Below are 20,331 nucleotides of genomic sequence, written 5' to 3' on the forward strand. Positions count from 1 at the left end.
TAGTTTCATAATGTATTATTAAATTTATAGTCTTATATAATTTATATATAGGGTTAAAGAATTTACAAAGATGACATATATTACATTCACTTTTAATCCCCTTGAACAATTCAAAGTTATTTATCCTCTGCTTAGGTTGGGTCACTATTCCTTGTCCCTACTGCTTAATGCCAAAATAACATTGCTCTGGGATAGCATTCTAGCCATTTTAAAGTTTTCAGACAAATTTTGCCAACATTCTATTGCAACCATTTTTCTAGCATGTTGTAATACACTTCTACTGCTAGATACGTCTCAAAAAAACAAGCTCCAGCATCCACATTATACCAGACAACTGGAAAAAGACACTAAAAAACGAGGGTCTATTAAGAAATAAATATTATCTTCCACAATCATTGAATTACATCACCAAAAACCAGTAATCCCTCAATGCAGAGTAGCATTAATAAATCTAACTTTTTAAAATATTTGTCACAGAGGCCAGACGCGGTGGCTCACGCCTGTAATCCAAGCACTCTGGGAGGCCGAGGCGGGTAGATTGTTTGAGCTCAGGAGTTCAAGACCAGCCTGAGCAAGAGCAAAACCCCGTCTCTACTAAAAATAGAAAGAAATTATCTGGCCAACTAAAATATATATATATAGAAAAAATTAGCCAGGCATGGATGGTGGCGCATGCCTGTAGTCCCAGCTACTCGGGAGGCTGAGGCAGTAGGATCGTTTAAGCCCAGGAGTTTGAGGTTGCTGTGAGCTTGGCTGATGCCACGGCACTCACTCTAGCCCGGGCAACAAAGTGAGACTCTGTCTCAAAAAAAAAAAAAAAAAATATTTGTCACAATAGAATGCAAGAATAGCAATAATCTCAATTTCTCAGATTTATAAAAAACACCTGATTTTCACTAATGATTTCACCCTTTTCACCAAAATCTCCTGTGATAAAGATACTAAATGAAAAACTTTTTAGATTTCTTCTTTGTTTCCCCATCATTCTCCAGGGAAATACATTAACAAGTGTGACACTTAGAACACACAAAGGCAAATAGCAGCACACACCCATCCCCCCACAACTAACAGAGAGAGCTGAGCCATACAAAAAGGAAATTTGAAAGTCATTAGATTATCAATTTATCTCTTGATAAGCCTAGCTACATATTTTTCAAATAAAAAGAAGATCTAAAGGGTAATACAACAGAACAAAGTCTGGTCCAGTTTTACATCTAACATGGAAGCAGCCAAGAGAGTTACTTGACCTGGACCTCACATTTACAAATTTGCAACATGTTTAGAATTTTAATATAATTTTCAAATGAGGTATATATTTATGTGCGGCATGAAGGTTAAAGAAGGCTTTAACCTTACAACTTTAAATTTCTATCCCTCTACTGGATTACCTGGATATTATAAATTAATATTTTTTATATAATAGATTCTATAATCTTGTGAATACCATTTTATTTCATTTTGTAAATATGTCTAAAGCTTAATTTGATATACAAAACATTTAAAATATATACAACAATATTTATAATCCACTAAAAAAGGAAAGTTGCCAAGCCTCTCTCACACTTTCAGATAATCCCCTTTTCTTTTTTTTTTTGGTATAAAAATTTATTACACATAAAGAATATTACCACTAATGAATGCAGACAGACTAGGACACCATGGCATTGAATGGAGGATGGTTAGTTCTTCGGAAAGTGGACAGGTCTAGGTGGCTTGGGGCCTCATGCCATGCTTATTGGTCAGTCATACGGGAACGCACATGCCGAATGCCACAGAGCACCAGGGCATCAAGTGACTAGTCTGTGTGCCCATGCTGCCTTCCCCGGAGATCCGGAGCTTTCAAGAATGGCACACCCAGAAGCAAGCAACTGAATTAAAGGGGCTCTGTAAGGTGGCTGAGGCTTGTCCCTGAAGTCACGGCAACACCATTTAAGCAATATGTTTAATGGGATGATTTCCACAAACCATACATGAAGTTTCTAACCATCACAATTCAGTGAGGTACAAAATATTAAGTTGCTGACTGTGCGAAGGGAAGGCAGCACCAATAGTGGTACCGTCCAATCTGGTTGTTCTAGGAGGAGAAGGTAGGGGAAGGGTCTTTTTTTAACCAAGCCCCTCATTTCAATGTACAAAAGAATTACTCTGATCAATATTAAACTGTATTGAAAACAAAATGGACTAAAAAGTAAATACTACTCTATGTTGTGGTGGAAGGGGGAGGAAAGAATGAGTCCTTCAAAGCAGGAAGGGAGACAGCTGGGGGAAGGTTTTGTGGCTGTGACCCTAGGTAATCACTAACACTGCTCCATTTTTACTTTTGGTGGTCTCAGGAAGGTCTGATTTTTCTTTTCTTTCCCTTTGTATTTGCTTGGAAGTTTCCCCAGCTGTCCACACGACCATCTTGACTTTCCTCAAAGTTTTTCTGCCACTCTCTCTCATCTGGCTTTTTCTTGAGCTTCAATCTCTTCTTCCCTTTGTTGTTTCCTTTCATGCATCTCTTTGGCTTCTTTCTCTTTCCTTTTAATTTCCAGCTCAGCAAAGAGTTTCACAGGCTGTTTGTATACTCCTTGTTTAAACAACTCAGAATCATCCTCTACAACTATAGGTTTTTCTTCCTTGTTTTTTTTTTTTTTTTTTTGCTCCTTCACAGTGTGTTCCACATATTCTTTTCCTGCCTGAATTATTTGTTCCTGATCCAGTAGCAACTTGTGAACTTTGTCCACAGCTTCAAGCCTTTTGTGTTCTGTCAGCATCATTTTGATTTTTGTCAGGATGCACCAATATGGATAACTGCCAAAATTTCTTTTTTATTTCTTTATCTGTGACTTCAGGATCTATCTGAAGAACCTCAAATGGGTTCAAATTGAAGCAAGAGGAACCAGGATGGGTCAGTCTTTTAATTTGATTTTTGGATGTTAGAACCGAGTCTCTCTTCTTTATTTGTTTCACCTCACTGTAGAAAGTCATAAATGCTTCCTCTCTGCTGCCTCTGCCGCCTGAAGTCCCGCTCTCTCCTGAAGTTGCCATTTCCCTGGCCAGCCCCCATGTAACCCTCCTTTCTTATCTTCTTAGTCTTAGCTTAGTTTCTTCTATGTGTCTAGTTTCTTTATCTACCATATGGAGGGTATCAAAACTAATATAGCTTCAACCTCACAAGGTTAATCTACCCAACATATTAGGCAGGAGGTGTAAAGGTACTTTAACAAGGTTAAAGCACTATTCAACAAACACAAACATTGTGAACTGTCTGACAAAGGACTTATATCCAGAATTTATGAAATATACCTACAAATAAACAACAGATAACAAACCCAGTTAAAAATCGGCAAATGACTTGAACACATCCTTTAAAAAGGAAGATATACAAATTGTGTATAAGAACTTGAAAAAGTGCTCAACATCATTAGTCATCAGCGAAATGTGTAAAATGAGACACCAACCAGAATAGCTAGTAACAGGCTGATAACACTAATTGCTAACAGGGATGTGGAGCAACTGGAACACTCACAGATTGCTAACAAGACTGAAGTAATACATTTTTAAGAATGGTTTAGCAGTTTTTAATACATTTGAAACATACACTGACCCTACAATCCAGCAATTCTACTCCTAGGTATTTTCCCAAGAGAAATAAAACAGATGTTCAAAAAGATTTGTGTAAGAATGTTCACAGCAGCCTCATTAATAATCCCTAGCAACAACTCCTTTTAGAAACAGTAGAAAGACAGACCAAAGAATCAAAAATGATTCTAGTAATTTAATTCAGGAAAGTAGGAAGGTGTCAATGGAACTAATTAATGGGTAACATAAAAAGAAAAAGAACAGGTTTATAAAGGAAAATAAGTTTAGTTTCAGACTCACTGAACTTAAAATTCTTCCCATAATACATATGTGGAAATGTCTAGAAAATATTAAGAAATTAGGAAAGTGGCTGTGGCTCATCAGAGGTTAAGTGTTGAAGCCAGGAGAAGAGATGAAATCTAGAGAAAAAAAGACTAGGTATTTATGTACATAAATATACACATATATGTTTATGTAAAATCTAAGGACACAGTTCTTAAGGCATAACATTCTGGGGACAGCATGAAGATCAAATATAATAGTAAAAGAGGCAAACAGAATACTTAACTATTTTTGTGCAAGAACTCCTTTGGCAGTATGGTAAACCCTGTGGGCTCCTTCTCAGAATTATGTTTTTAAATGTATGAATATTTAGAAAACCAATTATACTGAAATATACTTGTCAATTTTTTTAGAAAAATTGAGATATAGTATATCTGCTTCTTTCTTAATGTATTAAAATGTAAGATCTAGTAATAAGTCTAATATCCACCATAATTTCAAAGTAGTAAGAATATAAATGATAATTCAAGCTATGACATAAAGATATTTATGATTTGTGGTACCATGGTATATCACAGAATATGTAAGACACAGTAAGAATGACATTGGCTTGTTATAGTACGATACAGTAGAGATATAACAGGGAGAGTAATTCATGTGGTCTTGATTTACTTGAACAGGTATTACGAATACCACTGTTGTTTGTTGTCTACATTTACAGTTGAAGTAAATGTTACATTTCAACAAAGACTTAATGAAAATAAAAATGTAATTAATTTCTTCTCCCACTGACGTTCATCGACCCATGGAATCCTACCCATCATCTTTTTGGGGAGTATGTGAATCACAGGTTAAGAACCCTGAGCTAGAAAGAAAAATTAAAGAGACATAAAAATCTGAGAAACAATATCATGAAAATTATAGCAGCAAAGTAGTATATGCCAATTTTAAATTGCAATGATAAATACTATATCCATTACTTCATTTCTTACAACTATGAGGTAGTAAAAGTCTCAGAGACAGATCAGAGAACAGCTTGTTAAGAAAGGTAAGGTAGAAAAGATTCAGAAGTTTCTGAGCATTTTCAAAAAAGAAAACAAATCTTTAAGAATCGATTCCTATCAGGAATCACTGATAACTACTATAACCATACACTGCCATACAATAATTATTCTGTATCAACATACCCAGATATTCTACTCCCATCCTGCTTCATCCAGCTTCCACTTCTTATACAATCTGCTGATAAAATTCTACCAGGCAAGACAGGTTCAGAACAGATAAATGATAATGGCACAAGTCTTTTGGTTGGCCTAACTGCTACCTTAGATATATGAAACAGTTAGCTATGGTACTGAACAAAAAGAAAGGTAAACCATTTTCCTCTTATAGGGATGCAGTCAGGCAATTTACTCTAAATACCTCCTTATCTGAGGATATCCTGAGATATGCTCATCTCTCTCTACATAATAGTGTGAACTGTAGTGAAAATCTAACTGGAAATTACTCGGAATGCTGAGTAATTTCCCATGATGGGCTGTTTTTCTGCCTCCTCAGCAGTGATGGCACTTGCCATTAAGTTTTAATAGTATCAATCTCTAACTCAACAAAGTAGTTGTTTAGATAATGCCCTTATTCCTATCATGGCAACCTTCAACAAAGTTTTGAAGTTATTATCCAGAGGCTACTGTGGGGAAATATAGTTGAGAGTGTCACCAATGTTTGACTTATTGTGCATACCCTAACCAATATGCTACTCAAGAGATGTCAACACTTTTATTATTGTTATTTTTTTTTTTTAGAAACTGCATCTCGCTCTGTTGCCCACGATGGAAAACAGTGGCGTGATCATAGCTCACTGCAGCCTCCAACTCCTGGGCTCAAGTAATTCTTTCACCTCAGCCTCTTGAGTAGCTTCAACTACAGGCATGTACTACCATGTCTGGCTAATTTTTAAATTTTTTGTAGAGATGGGGTCTCAATACATTGCCCAGGCTTGTTTTGAACTCCTAGGCTCAAGTGATTCTCCCGCCTCGGCCTTCCAAAGTGCTGGGATTATAGGCATGAGGCACTGTGCCTGGCTGTCAACACATTTAGATAAGTTTTAGATCTGCTACAGCTGGTAAAATTATTAAAAAGCAGACTCAACCTGGCACTGTGGCTCACGAATATAATCCTAGTACTTTGAGAGGCCAAGGCAAGAGGATCACTTGAGGTCAGGAGTTCAATACCAGCCCAAACAAAATAGTGAGACTTGTCTCTACAAAAAATAGAAAATTTAGCCTGATGTGGTGACACATATCTGTAGTCCCAGCTACTTGGGAGGCTGAAGCCAGAGTATCGCTTAAGCCTAGGAGTTTGAGGCTGCAGTGAGCTATGACGATGTCACTGTACTCTAGCCTGGGTAACAGAGTAAGACCCTGTCACTAAAATAAAATAAAAATAAAAAGCAGACTCCCTACCAAAGAAAATCTAAGATTGCAATAATAGAATGAAGCCCAAATAAGGGTAAAAAGTCTGTTGTCTATTGCAAATTAGTTAAGTTTTAGTTTGGTAAGGACTGTTACGGATTACTAGAGGATTTAAATGTATTGTTTTCTGGTCATGACAAGACCATGCAGAATATCTAAATGCTATAGTAGCACACAGAAAGGTAAACTGAGGAGAGAGGCTTAATACTCAACTAGGAAGACTCATATTATTGCTCTTTCTTGCCTATTGAATATGAGCCATAAAAAAACCCTTCCAAATGCTGCTTTCCTACTTTATCATCTCTAATTTTAAATGGCATGAGACTCTTAAACAAAATGCAAATAAAGTACTATTGACAAGTATTTTAAAGAGTTATTAATGTAGAAAATACTGTAAAAAGGATAGCTACAGATGCACAGAGCTATATTTTAACTAAAGATCACCTTTTGTTTTTATAAGTTATTAAAATAAATTATCATCTCTAACATAACTATGAAACTTGCTCAGGGTAATAAGAGACACCCTGAGAAAGAATATATATTTTCTACTCTCTAGGAGTTAGCAATCTAGTATGGAGGGATACGATGTAAAGATTATATATTTCATGGAGGAGTACCTTGAGGCTCATTTTATCTTCAATTTCAATACTCCTGAGTATAGTATAAGAGTTTTAAGATGACAAGAGAATTAAGAGCACATGAATTACTCTCCCTATTGTATCTCAATTCTATCCTACTACTACAACAAGCCAATGGTCCTCCTTCCTATGTCTAACTCACATATTCAGTGATCTACCATGGTACCACAAGGTAACTTGATAAATATTTCATAAATGCATGATTTCTCACTCTTCAAAGGGAATAAGGACTGCATTAGCAACTGAGTAATAAGCTAATCTTTTAAAATTTTTAGTCTACAGAAATACAAAAATGAGAAAATATTCCTTTATTCTCTCACACTTTATACCAATAGTTACTGAACAGTCATTGAAAGGAATTACCAAAGAAAAATGATTTCTCTTCTGGAAGGAGTATGAGCTATTTGGTTCAAAGGCTGGCAAGAATGAAGACTTATACATTGCTTATATGTTGCTTTCACTTTGGCTTACTATTTCACTACTGAACCTATACTATAAAAAATAAATACAAAATCAAGCATAAAGTGTACAGATATAGGCTTCCTGAAGTACATTTTTATCTACAAATTTGATGGTCTCAACAGTCCACGCAGAACGAGAAATTTGTCACATCATAGGAATATAAACAACACAAATCATAGGATCTCTGCCTTTTATAACACTTTAGGATTTTGGGGGTGGGGGGAGTAAAGGGGAGAGAACTATATTATCATAAGAATCCACACCATTATCAATAATGGAAACTCATGCTGTACCCCAGTTACACATTTATTTCAAGTTTCATTTCTTACTCACAGCTTGCTTAACGATTTAGTGAAAGCCATGTCCTATCGCAGCTTAATATAGCTACTTATCTATATAGTCTTCCTTTAAAAAGGATATGGACATGATATCTTCTTTTAGTGCTAAATCTAGTTTTCCCCTCCTTACCCTTGCTATTGCCCACATTTTTTTTTCTTTGCCTCTTTAAAGCCATGACCTGACCACTGTATCTGTGAATCTCCTAGACTTGTTAAAGCAAAAGTCCAACTCCCTTGTGACTACAGTTTTCGCTATTACAGCTTTTAGCTGTTAGTCTTTGTAAGTAGGCTCACTGATTCTAGACTTTGGAAGTCTCTAAGAGTAAATAAAACGTATCTTCAGAGAAGAGTTCTTGGAACTTTGTTAAACATTCAGCTCATCAGTTAACAAAACGGAGAATGCACCTTAAATGTAAGTATATTATGTATAAAATGCATAGTCATACTACTTTTACTAGCCAAACATCTCAAAGCACAGCATATACTTGGAGGAATGTTTATCAATGATCTAATCTTTTAAAGCCATTTACCTATTTTTTGAGACTTAATTTAGATAAAAAAACAGAATATGTATGTCCACTTAACTGGGTCATATAAACTGCAATATAGCACAATACTCTGAATGCAAATCAGAGAATGAGGACTCCATTATCAATCCCTTATTGAGGAACTGCATTCTCACTCTTCTTCCCCCAAGACAGCATGACCTCCTTTATGTGACAAGGGTCATCTGATTTCGGAGTAAAGGTGCCCACTGTCAGTCTATATATTAAATATTAGTAAAGGTTAACTTACATTTTATTTTCATTATGAACTTTTTATTTTTATTATGATTTTAAATCATAATAAAATTTTAAAATATTTTTAACTTTTAAGTAATTTTAGACTAAAGTTTCAAAAACAGTACAAAGAGTTCTTGTACATCCTTCTCCCAGTTTTATCCTAATGTTAACATCCTATATAACCACAGTAAAATTATTAAAACCAGTATGATACTAATAACTAAACTATAAACCTTATTTGAAATTCATATTTTCCACTAATGTCTTCTTTCTGTTCCAGAATCCAATCCAGGATCTCACATTGCACTTAGTTGTCATGCTTCCTCAGTCTCTTCTAATCAGTGAAAATTCCTCAGTCTTTCCTTATCTTTTATGACCTTGACATTTTGATGAGTATGGTCAGTTATTTGGTAGAATGTCACTCAGTTTATCTGATGTTTTCTCATAATTAGTTTGAGGTCATACATTTTTGGCACAAATACTACATATGTGATGTACCTTTCTCCGTGCATCAAAATGGGGTACATGATATGCCACTTTCCTGGTGATGTTAATCTTGACCACTTGGCTAGCTTGGTGTCTGCTGGGTTACTCTACTGCAAAGTTAATATTTCTTTCCTTGTAAATAATTAATATCTTGGGGGAGTCATTTTTAGACCATCCAAATACCCTGTTTCTCATTGAACTTTTGCCCACTGATTTTGGCACTCATTGGTGGATGCAACAATTATTACTATGGTGTTTTAAGGGTAGTTTTTATTTCCTTTATTCTTTCTATTAATACTTTTAAAAATTGGAATTCTTCTGTAAGGAACAGCTGTCCCTTCTTTCTCATTATTTACTCACCCATATCACTAGGAAAACATGGATATTTATTTTATTCTATAGTTTATAATCCATATTATCATAACTATTGCTATATATTTTGTTGCTCAAATTGTTGCAACTTTGGCCATCGGGAACTCTTTCAGGTTGGTTCCTGTGTTCCCATTTTCTTGAGCACTTCCTTACTTTCTGGCAACACAAAATGCTCTAGACTCATCTTGTATTTTCCTAGCCCCAGTCATGGCAACAACAACTTCTTCAAGGAGCCATGGTTCCTTTTATGGGAGAATCCTTATTTTATGAAGGATATATATCAGTGTAAATAGAAGCCTTGCACTTTAGTGGATATCTTATATAAAATATAAGTTATTTTAGACAGAACTTGTCTTAGTCCATTTGGGCTGCAATAACAAAATACCTCAGACTGGATAGTTTGCTTCTCACAGTTCTGGAGGCTGGGAAGTCTGTAGAAAAACGTTATAAAACATTCTGAGCAGGCTAAGGATATAATATACAACTAGTCAATGCCAAATAAGAGAAATTCAGAAAGAATTAGCCACTGAGGTTCCAAAGTACCTTAGAGATTAGGTAATTCTTAAAACACAATTGTAACTATATACTATTAAATGAGAAAAAAAGGAAACTCATATATTAGAGAATGTTTAATAAAGTACTGTTGCTACAAAAACTGCATTTATAAAAATAATCTTTATGTCAGAATAGATATTAGAAATATCAGATTCAAAATTATAATAAAACAGAACTTTAGCCTTTTATAAAATCGTTCAGATGGTAGATTGATTCAGAGGCTAGCTTTTAACTAAATTTTTTTTACACTATATTTTATCATGCATAAAACTACAGTATATAGAGAAAATTATGTGGGAAAAAACAGCTGACCCATCAACATACCCCTCCTCTTCTTTCTTTTTATTTCAGTTCAGGACACTTGGAATATTTCAGTCCTTGGCTCATTTCCTTAACCATGAAAAGTTTTCTTTTTTACCAGGGTGTGATGACTCATGCCTATAATCCTAGAGACTTAGGAGGCTGAGGTGAGAGGATCGCTTGAACCCAGGAGTTCAAGACCAGCATGAGCAACATAGTGATAACCCGTCTCTACAAAGATAAAAAGAAATTAGCTGGGTACAGTGGTACGCACCTGTAGTCCCAGCTACTCGTGAGGCTAAGGCAGGAGGATAACTTGAGCCCAGGAGTTCAAGGCTGCGGTGAGCTATGATTGTGCCATTGTACTCCAGCCTGGCTAATACAGTGAGATACTCTCTTAAAAAAAAAAAAAGTTTTCTTTTTTTCTTAAAAGGCCCTGAACTTTAGATTCTAATATCACCTAATTAAGTATGTTGGGCTATCTAAAATTTGCAGGTAGATTACAATCAAGTTAAAGTCTTATAGTTAAGATACCAAGAGGAAATAAGTTTTAAGAACTCTGGGGTTAGAGTTTTAGACACATCATTTATAAGAGAAATCAAAATTTTCTCTTTTTATACTTTGATAAAGTACACCTTTCACTAAGTGAAAGAACTGTCACAGCATTTTTACTTTAGTTATCTAACAACCTGCTGTTTTTAGGTACATAATGACACAGATTACTACTATTTCTAAAGTATAAAAACTATAAACATTGTGGTTTAATTTAAAATATCATGAAGAACTTAAAAACTTAAGGAGATAAAATTTAAAAAGAAATAAGAAAAAGAAAAATCAGAGAAAAGCAGACCTCAAAGACATGTAGATTTTCCAAGAAGTTTAAAAATACCAAACTCTTGTATTCACAGCATTCTCTAACACACAAAAAAAACTTGTGGCAGGAGCACTGGATAAATGTGTAAACATCAGTTCTCATTAAGAAACAAAACCAATCGGACACGAAGGTGCACACCTGTAGTCCCAGCTACTCGGGAGGCTGAGGCAAGAGGATGCCTTGAGCCCAGGAATTCGAAAAAACCCACTTTAAAAACATATTATTTCATAGAGCAAAAAGTTAAGATATCTGCATATATAGCAACTAAGAAGGGAATGATGACCAGGAAACTACTTTTGCATCATCTTTTGAATAGGCTCCTCCTTTATTTGCTTGGCCTCTTTACAATATTTCTGAATTTTATTGCTGTGTATCAGCGGTACCCAATCTTTTTGGCACCAGGGACTTGTTTCATGGAAGACAGTTTTTCCACTGCGGGGTGTTGGGGTGGCACAGGCAGAGATGCAAGTGATGGGGAGTGGCTATAAATATAGATGAAGCTTCACTCACTCACACACCGCTCTCTCTCTGTTGTGCAGCCCGTTCCTAAGTTTTATGGATAAGTTTTACGTGGATGGGGGCTGGGGGCGTAGAGAGTAGAATAGTGGTTACAGAGCCTGTGGCATGGGAGCAATGGGGAGATAATGGTCAAAGGGTACACAATCTCAGTTATGAAGAATATGGTTTGCGCTTTTTTTTTGGAGATCTATTGAACAGTGCGGTGAATATAGTTAATAATAGGGTATTATACATTTCAAATTGCTAAGGGAATACATTTCAAATGTTCTCACCACAAAAATGTTAAGTATTTGAAGTGATGAATATGTTAACTAGCTTGATTTAATTATCCCACATTGTACTCATAAATCATGACATCACGTATACACTTACACAATGACATAATTTATACAATTATAAGTTTCCAATTTGCAACAAAAAAATTTTTAAAAAAAGAACGGTAAATTCATATATCTCTCATATCACAGTCCCTGTAAGTTGTATTCTGACCAAATAGAACAGATGCTCACATGATACAGATTTTTATTTTTTATTGTACTCCCTTTGGGCCTGCACATAAAATTCTTGTTCCATTTTGCACATACAACATGTTAGAGGAAATCCAGAAAGGAAACTTTCATTTTTGCCTGGAAGTAATGGAGAAAAAAAGAAAAACAGGAAAGGAGAGAAGGTGAAACATTTCTTCCTTGAAAGATGATTTAGGGCTCATCAAGCAAAGAGGAAACAGGAAGGAGCAAAAACACTGAAGTACATCTAAGTACAATCAGATTTCAGTGTGTCTCTACTGTTGAAACTAAACAAAGGTTTTTTGAGTAAGAGGATAATGGCTTTGTTTTAAAAAGAAAATTAGTGTCAAGATAAATATGTGGAAGGCTTTGGTAAAGCCAAGAAAATATGACCACCCACCTGCATGGCCAATAAAAAAATTAATTTTTCAAAGAAGAATCAATGGGATTGAGGGGACTTGGTTGATTCAATTCCTCAACAAGTATTTTAGAGTGAAGTTTCTAGTCAGGGTAACTGGGAGTATAGGTTACTTACATAAGTAACCTAGGTCACAGAATAGGGTTTTTAGACTTCTCATTTTCTGGGGAATTGGAGAGGAAAAATTCATTCAACATTTACTGAGCATAAATATATGTGCTATGTATTATTAAAATGGTTAAATAAAAGATAGAGTCTATCATCAAAGAGTTTACAGTTTGACAAAGGAAACAGATAAATTCACATAAAACATATCAGAATGAAATATATGGTATTGCAGTAACTCACAGGAGAGGAATCTAGCAGCTTGGCAAAGGGGAACGTAGGAGTGGAAGTCAAAAAAAAGGGTAATATTTTTCAATGTAATACATACGCATTACTTCCTTCAAAATTCTTGTGGGTTATATCTGGAAGTAGATAATCTAGATGCAGCCAGGAATATGAACCTGAAAAATCAAGACTAGCAACACAGATTTTCTATCAACAGAATGTGAGGGCTTGAAACTGTAGGATTGGGTAAGACTGTCTAGAGAAAATGTATAAAATTAAAAGGAGGCTGAGAACTTAACCTTAAGAAAGAACAACATTTAGGGGATGAAACAAAGAATAAGAACAACCACCTTACCCCACTTGTACCTCCCTCCTCATGTTAAACAGAAAAAAACAGAGGAGAGAAAAAGGGAAACAAATGTTCAGAGGAGTAAAGAGAGAACTGGCAAAAAATGGTATAGTGAAAAAAAGAGTTTTTAAGAAAGACTGATTGACAAAGTCAAAGACTGTAGGATCTAAGCAGCCTAAGGGCTGATGAGGTGTCTGGTGTCCTTGTTATGGGCAAATTAAGGGTTACAGTGAATATCTGGCTTTTTTTTTGTACTCTTCAGCATCCAAGTCTCCTATTTTTAGCACCCTAACCCCCACTTTTTCCAGGGATTTATCTGGTAGGTAGAAAGTACCACTAATAAAAAACATACACACTTCTGACAACTCTACAATCTTCTGCTTTTTATATACCTGGTCTGTTTGGGCATATTCATTTTCTAGAGAGCTATTTCCATCTTTTGACTACCTGTACTATAGATGTGGAAGAGGCTAGATCCATCCTTTTGTCTCTCTGTCCCAGTGGTGCTGCAGGTGGGCAGGCAAATGTCTTAGATTCAGCCAATGGAATGATTCCTCTCAGGAATTGGAAAAACAAACATATTAGGGAAGCCATAAACCTCAGAGTATACAAGACATGTTTCTTTATTATAACCTGTCCTTGGCTGTGGTTCCTCTGTATTTCTAGGTTCCTTATTATTTGCCAAGCTTGGTCCTCTAGATTCTAGATAATTTTAAGAACCTTCAATACTCCATAGTCTCCCAATAACTCCCTGCTTTTCCTTAACTTAACATCCAAAGTTAGTAACTTTGGCTAAAGAACACTGATATAGGAGACATCCATATTCCTTTGCTTTCTTCTACTAGGGAAATTCTGGTTAACTGTTTACCTCTATTGTAAAGCCTAAACTGGCAACAGTATATTTTCTTCTGAGCTCTCACTTCAAATAGAATTATTTGTACCATTTTTTGTAATTCCATAAAAATTTCTTAAATTCTTATAACAAACCTCAATCACATTGTATTGTTGTGTAACTTAGGTGAAGGAGGCAATGATTTAGTGAAGAGTTGAGTTTTAAAGAAGTCCAGAATGGTTTGAGAAATTTAAGAATTGTGTAAACGATATAATTTGAAGATCACAATTCAGTAAGCAGTTTCTGCTGATAGTGAGGCTACAGCAGTATTCCTTGGTGAATTAACAAAAACTATAGTATTGGCAAATGTGTTTAAACCACTACACACATTTTCAATTTTGATGAACTACAGCTTTTATGGGGAACAAAATGCCACCTCAAATGGTTTTTAAACAAGAAAGAACAGTGTGAGAACATCAGGATGTCCAAAGATAGCTCAACACTGCTTTTTAAATGGAAATTGTAAAGATGATATTAAACTAAAACCTTTGTTTGGTATACCACTTCAAAAACTCCAGAGCCATTAAGGTAATGTTAAAGAGTGGAATACTTCTTTTATGAGGTTCACATCATAAAGATTGGGTGTACAGAAGGTATTCATGATGTTGTGTGGAACTATTCTTCATGATTCATCAAAGAACATTATAAAGAAGGAAAATCTTCCAAACTATGTTATTCTGGTAATAGACATTGCTTAAGTACATCTCTCTCTAGTTAGTTGTTTTAGAAGATAATATTTAAATGGTCTTTTTGCCTACCAATTATTAACAAATGTTATTAATGCAGCCTGTAGGCAAAGGAAATATCACATACTTCAAGCACATAGATGACAAATATCTGATGTGAGGTGTTAATACAACTGGAACTTTCTTTAATGCAGGATTTATGAAACAGTTTGATGACAAGATACAGTTAAGTCAATCATGCTTGGAGAAAAGAATCACAACAAACAATGAATGGAGTAAGAAAGAATCTAGCACATTTTTTGCTAACTTCCAGGAGTTAATGAACATGTTGAATGTCATATATCTTACTAAAGGAGGTTGAATTCAATGATGTAGAGTGACAATGTTAAAGAATCAGTAACATGACACTCTGAAAAGTTTATGACTGAGAAAATCTTTCAACTTAATGTTTATTGTTAGGAAAAGATAAAGGAGTCACAGATACTTGACACCAAATATTTTAAAAAATTTTAGATCATGTGGATAAAATGTTTGCTGTTACAAGTGAGTCTGATCATGACATGAGAAAACTCATCACATTAAAAAATGAAACTATAAGCAGAGTCTTGGGTGATCAGGAGCTAAAAAAATATAAGTGAAAGGAATTTTAAAAATTCAGTTACTATGAAGTTGTTGTTTTTTTTTTTTTTTTTTTTCCATCTCATTGCATTGTCTATGCTTCAACTGATGGTTCAGAGCTAGTTCCATGGATTCCGACATGGATGAACCTCAGGAATTTATAATTTCACTGCTTCACAAGTTCACTCTGGTTTGGCTTAACTCACCACCAAACAACAGAAACTAAAACCTCCATCTCTTTTCTTACCACCAAATTTCACTCAAGGAATTCTATAATCCATTAATTAAACAGTTTTTAAATGTCTTGTTTATTTTGCTAAATGCTATTGGTGATCATGAATTATCTAACATCATTTCGTTATTTGTTTACATTATAATACCTGTTTCCTGGGTCAAATTATTTGACTGCTATTTCTTTGTCTGTAAAGAAAGGGAGATAAATAATCTCTAAATCCCCTTCCTGCTTTAGAGTGCTATAATTTGAGATTGGTCTTTAAAGGAAAACAAATATTCTATACTACTGAAGAATGGGAATGGCAGACACCTACCATATGTACAATCCATAATTTTTCAAAATAGCTATTATTTTAATTCTTTAAATATATTTCTTCTAAGACTGCTATAGTTTGCTACCTCAGCTTTTTTACATCTTTACTCAATATCATCTGACAACCATTTATAAAAAAGTGATCATCACCTCCATTCTCTACGTTCCTCTCTCTGCTTTGTCTCCACAGCACTTATAGATACTTGTGTATATCCAGCATGTGTGAGATTTGTATATATATATACATGCATCTGACCACAAATATAATGAACTTTTTAATTATTAGGTTATTAAGTATGGAATGTCCAATTCTCTTAAGTACTAAATTTGACAATTGATATCTCTGACATTTCACTTTGACACTTCTTGTTTTATTTTTATCATGAAGGTACATCCCTCAGTCTTTCAAACACACATTTTACTTTGTGATTATCTTTCAAATATTTTTTAGAGCAATTTTTGTGAAACCATGGATAAGTCAAAAATTCATGTTATTTTCAAAAATGAGTTCCGTCATAAAACCAATGCAGTGCAGAAAGCTGAAAATATCAACGAAGTGTTTGGGAAGGATGTGGCTAATGAATGCACAGCATGTCGATGGTTTGAGAAGTTCCATTCTGGTGATTTTAATATTGAAAATGAGCCACATGGGCAACCTGAGACCAACGTGGATAATGATGAGCTGAAAGCTGTAGTGGAAACAAATCCATTTCAACCTACACGTGAATTAGCAGCAAGGTCTGATGTTACTATTTCAACACTATTGGACCATTTGAAACATACCAGCACGGTAAAGAAGCTGGATAGATGGGTACTGCATGAATTAAACGAGCATCAGAAAAGAAATAATCTGAAAGCTTGCCTTTCTTTGCTGTCACAACATAAAGATGAACCATTTTCACTCTGTGTTGTTATGTGTGATGAAAAATGGATTCTTTTTGATAATCACAACTGTTTGGCACAATGGTTGGATAAAGATGAAGTGCTGACACACAGTCCAAAATCAAACAATCATCAAAAAAAAGCTAATAGTGTCTATTTGGTGGTTCGGCACTGGTATTATCCACTACAGCTTCACAAAACCCTGGTCAACTGATTGCAGCGAATGTCTACTGCAACCAACTGGATGAAATGATGAGGATGCTTGCAATTAAGCAGTTGAGATTGGTCAACAGAGACAGGCCAATCCTCTTGCAAGACCACATGTCACAAAAACAATGCTGCTCAAACTACAGAAACTGGACTTGGAAACTCTGATACCTACCATATTCACCAGACTTTGCACCAACTGACTATCACTTATTCCAGGATCTGGACCACTTCTTACAAGGAAAAACATTCAATTCTTAACAAGCTGTGTAAAACGCCTTTCACAATTTCATTGCCATCGGCTCTCCAGGCTTCTTCGCTGCTGGCCTAAGCAAGCTACTGTTAAGATGGCAAAACTGTGTCGACAGTTTAGGTACATACTTTGATTAACTGTACTGCTTCCTGTTCGAGATATAATAAACTAAACTTTTGATTTGAAATCGGATATTTCATATTTAATGACCTAATAGCTATATGAGGACAAGAAGGTTTTTTGTCTTTTTTTTACTGGAACAGTGGCTGGCATGTAGTAGGAACTCAGCAGATCTTTGTGAAATTAATGTACTAGTCATAAAACTGAAATATGTTTTATAAAGGCCAACATGCTAATCTTGCTTAGGGGAAAGTCACGCTTAGGGAAAAGAAAGAACTAAATTTGTAGCATTCTACAAAAGAACACACAGGTGATGACACAATTGGTGAGTTCATGAGTTACTCAAGAAAATCGGGAAAATATTATAAAAAAGATTTATTTAAAAAAAGTAAGTTAATATTTATAGCATATATAGTTCTTCTGTTACTTCCACATAAAAGTGCTTCTTCCTATTTAGCACTTAAGTATAAAGCATATATACATAGATTGTTACATATAATATAGTTGGATACAGGCTAATTTCACTGTCTCCCATAATTAGAGACAGAGTACAGGGAAGAAATATTATCCAAAGACAGATGAAAATTCAAAAAATAGGGTCCCAAATAGAATTACATCTCTTTTGACAATCAGGTCAGCAATTTTCCCTTTCACCCACTAGACTATACTTTCTCAAATGAATTAGAATATGCAAACAAATTTAGACAAACTCCTAAAGAATTATATAAAGATAAACAAAAGAACCATATCTTCCCCCAAATTTAGAGCACTTCCTCAAAAGGATATTTAGGCTGTGCAAAACCACTGAAAGAATAATTCAATGACTAAACGTCTTTGAAAGGAATTTAGAATCACTTATATTTTTAGTATTTTGGGCTCATCTCCCAAACATCTTAGAATACCTGCTTGTCACCTTCAAGGAGTCACTAAGATGTTTTCCTAAAGGTCTAGCATATTGTACTGTCAGTCTTTTTAAAAGTTGTGGATGGGCAATCATGACTTTAAAGGATTGCTTTTGATTTTTAAAATATGTCTTTTCTGAAAGGTTTAAATGCACTTAATTAACTTACTGAGTATTACCTACATCAGGTGCTAAAGATATAGCAAAACAGACAAAATCCCTGCCCAAGCTGTTCCTACATTCTAGAAGTGGCAGATAAACACATTTTAAAAGAGAGGTCAGGAAGACAAAAAAAAAAAAAAAGAATAATGCAAAAGAGAGTGACTAGAGTGAGTTATTATAAATAGGGTGGTCAAGGCAGGGGTAATATCTGATCATATGAAGAAGTTAACAATGTGTACTGGATTCCAGACAGAGGTACCACCAAGCATGAAGACACTGATATGAGAATAAGAGTAGCACATTTGAGGAAAAGCAAAAAGCCAACAAGTCTTCAAGAGAATGAACAGTAGGAGATGTGGTCAAAGAGGAGGCAGAACTATAGTTCTTGATAGATTTTTATTACAATTGATAGGCAAAGCCACTAGAAGCTTGTAGGCATAGGAATAATGATCAGATTTCAGCTTTAGAAATGTAAGGACAAAAAGACCAATTGGGAGGCTCTTCAGTAATAGAAGCCAGACATAGTAAGTCTTGGATTAAGGTGGTAGCAATGGGAATGATGAGATAAAGTCAGATTTAGGATAGATTTGAATGTAAAGACTTGATAATAGTTTGGATGTGGAGTATAAAAGACACTGAGAAATCAAGAAAGGCTCCTAGTTTTGGAGCCTGAACAACTAGGTTAAGAGTGATACCTTTTACCAAGATAGGAAAGGTAGGGAAAGTGAAATAGATTAAAATTAGGTGTTTTGTAGGTCATTCTAAGATGGCTGGTAGACATTCTGGTGAAGAATATCAAGTAAGTAGTTAGATATAAGAGGGTAAAGCTGGAGGAAAGGTCAGGATTACATTTAATATGTAAGTATCATCAGCACACACATGGTAATTATAGCCATAGGACTGAAAGAGGCCATTAAGTGAGTGAAGGTATATCAAGAAGACAGCTGAGGACTAACTCCTGGGGCCCTTCAATATTTATAGGCTGAGAAGATGAGAACCAGCAAGGAGTATGCGAAAGAAGCCATTTCTGAGAAAGGTAAGAAAATGAGAAGGGTATAATTTCCCTGAAATCAAAGTAAAAAAGTAATCAACTCTATCAAATGATGCTGAAAGGCTGAATAAGATGTCAACTGATTGGTATTCCTCTGATTAGGACAAGATGGAATTACCAATGAAATTCATAAAACAATTTTAGTAGAGTGGTAGAAAGAAAGGCTAAGTGGGATGGGTTGAAAAGATAAGGGACGGCAAGAAGTGGAGATGGTAAAAGTATGGACAATAATGAATATTTATTAAACATCTACGGTGTGCCAGGTCCTTGAGATACATTAGTGAATAAAAATACAAAAATCCAATTTCTTACTGTCCTTATGTTCTAGCAGAAGGAGACAAATAAAAAACAATAAGTAAACTATATGTTAGAAGGTTATTGTGTTACAAAAAGGAAGGATTTTTTAGTTGTTGGAGGTTTGAGGAGAGAGATAAAACAACTACTTATAAGAAAGAAAACTGATTAGATAAGTGAGACTTGTAAAGACAACATGATTGGGTGTTTTACTCTACTCAAGTTCAGCTGTTCCATGGCAAGGTATAATAAATGGGAGTTGAAATAAAACACAGATAAGATTCTAAGAGCCAAATATGACAAAGGGAGCAAGAGGGAAGGGAGTTAAGGTTTTATATAAAAAATGATCATGATAATCAATCACAGTATCTGAACCGAGTAAAAAGAAAAGTGAAGTCATGAGAAAACATTGAGCAGAGAGAAATGGTGTGGTCAATAGATTGAAGGTTGCAATGAGGTAAAAAATATGTAT

General features: G+C 35.0%; 1 protein-coding gene and 1 pseudogene across 9 annotated transcripts in view; both read right to left on the bottom strand.

Annotated features, from left to right (window-relative positions):
• Nucleotides 1–20,331, bottom strand: part of LCORL (ligand dependent nuclear receptor corepressor like) — a 163,301-nt gene that overhangs the window by 78,387 nt on the left and 64,583 nt on the right. The gene's annotated exons all lie outside the window — the stretch shown is intronic.
• LOC123637328 lies at nucleotides 2,014–3,313 on the bottom strand (annotated as a pseudogene).

The sequence above is a fragment of the Lemur catta genome, chromosome 4 (genome assembly GCF_020740605.2).
Source record: "Lemur catta isolate mLemCat1 chromosome 4, mLemCat1.pri, whole genome shotgun sequence".
Lineage (NCBI taxonomy): Eukaryota > Metazoa > Chordata > Mammalia > Primates > Lemuridae > Lemur > Lemur catta.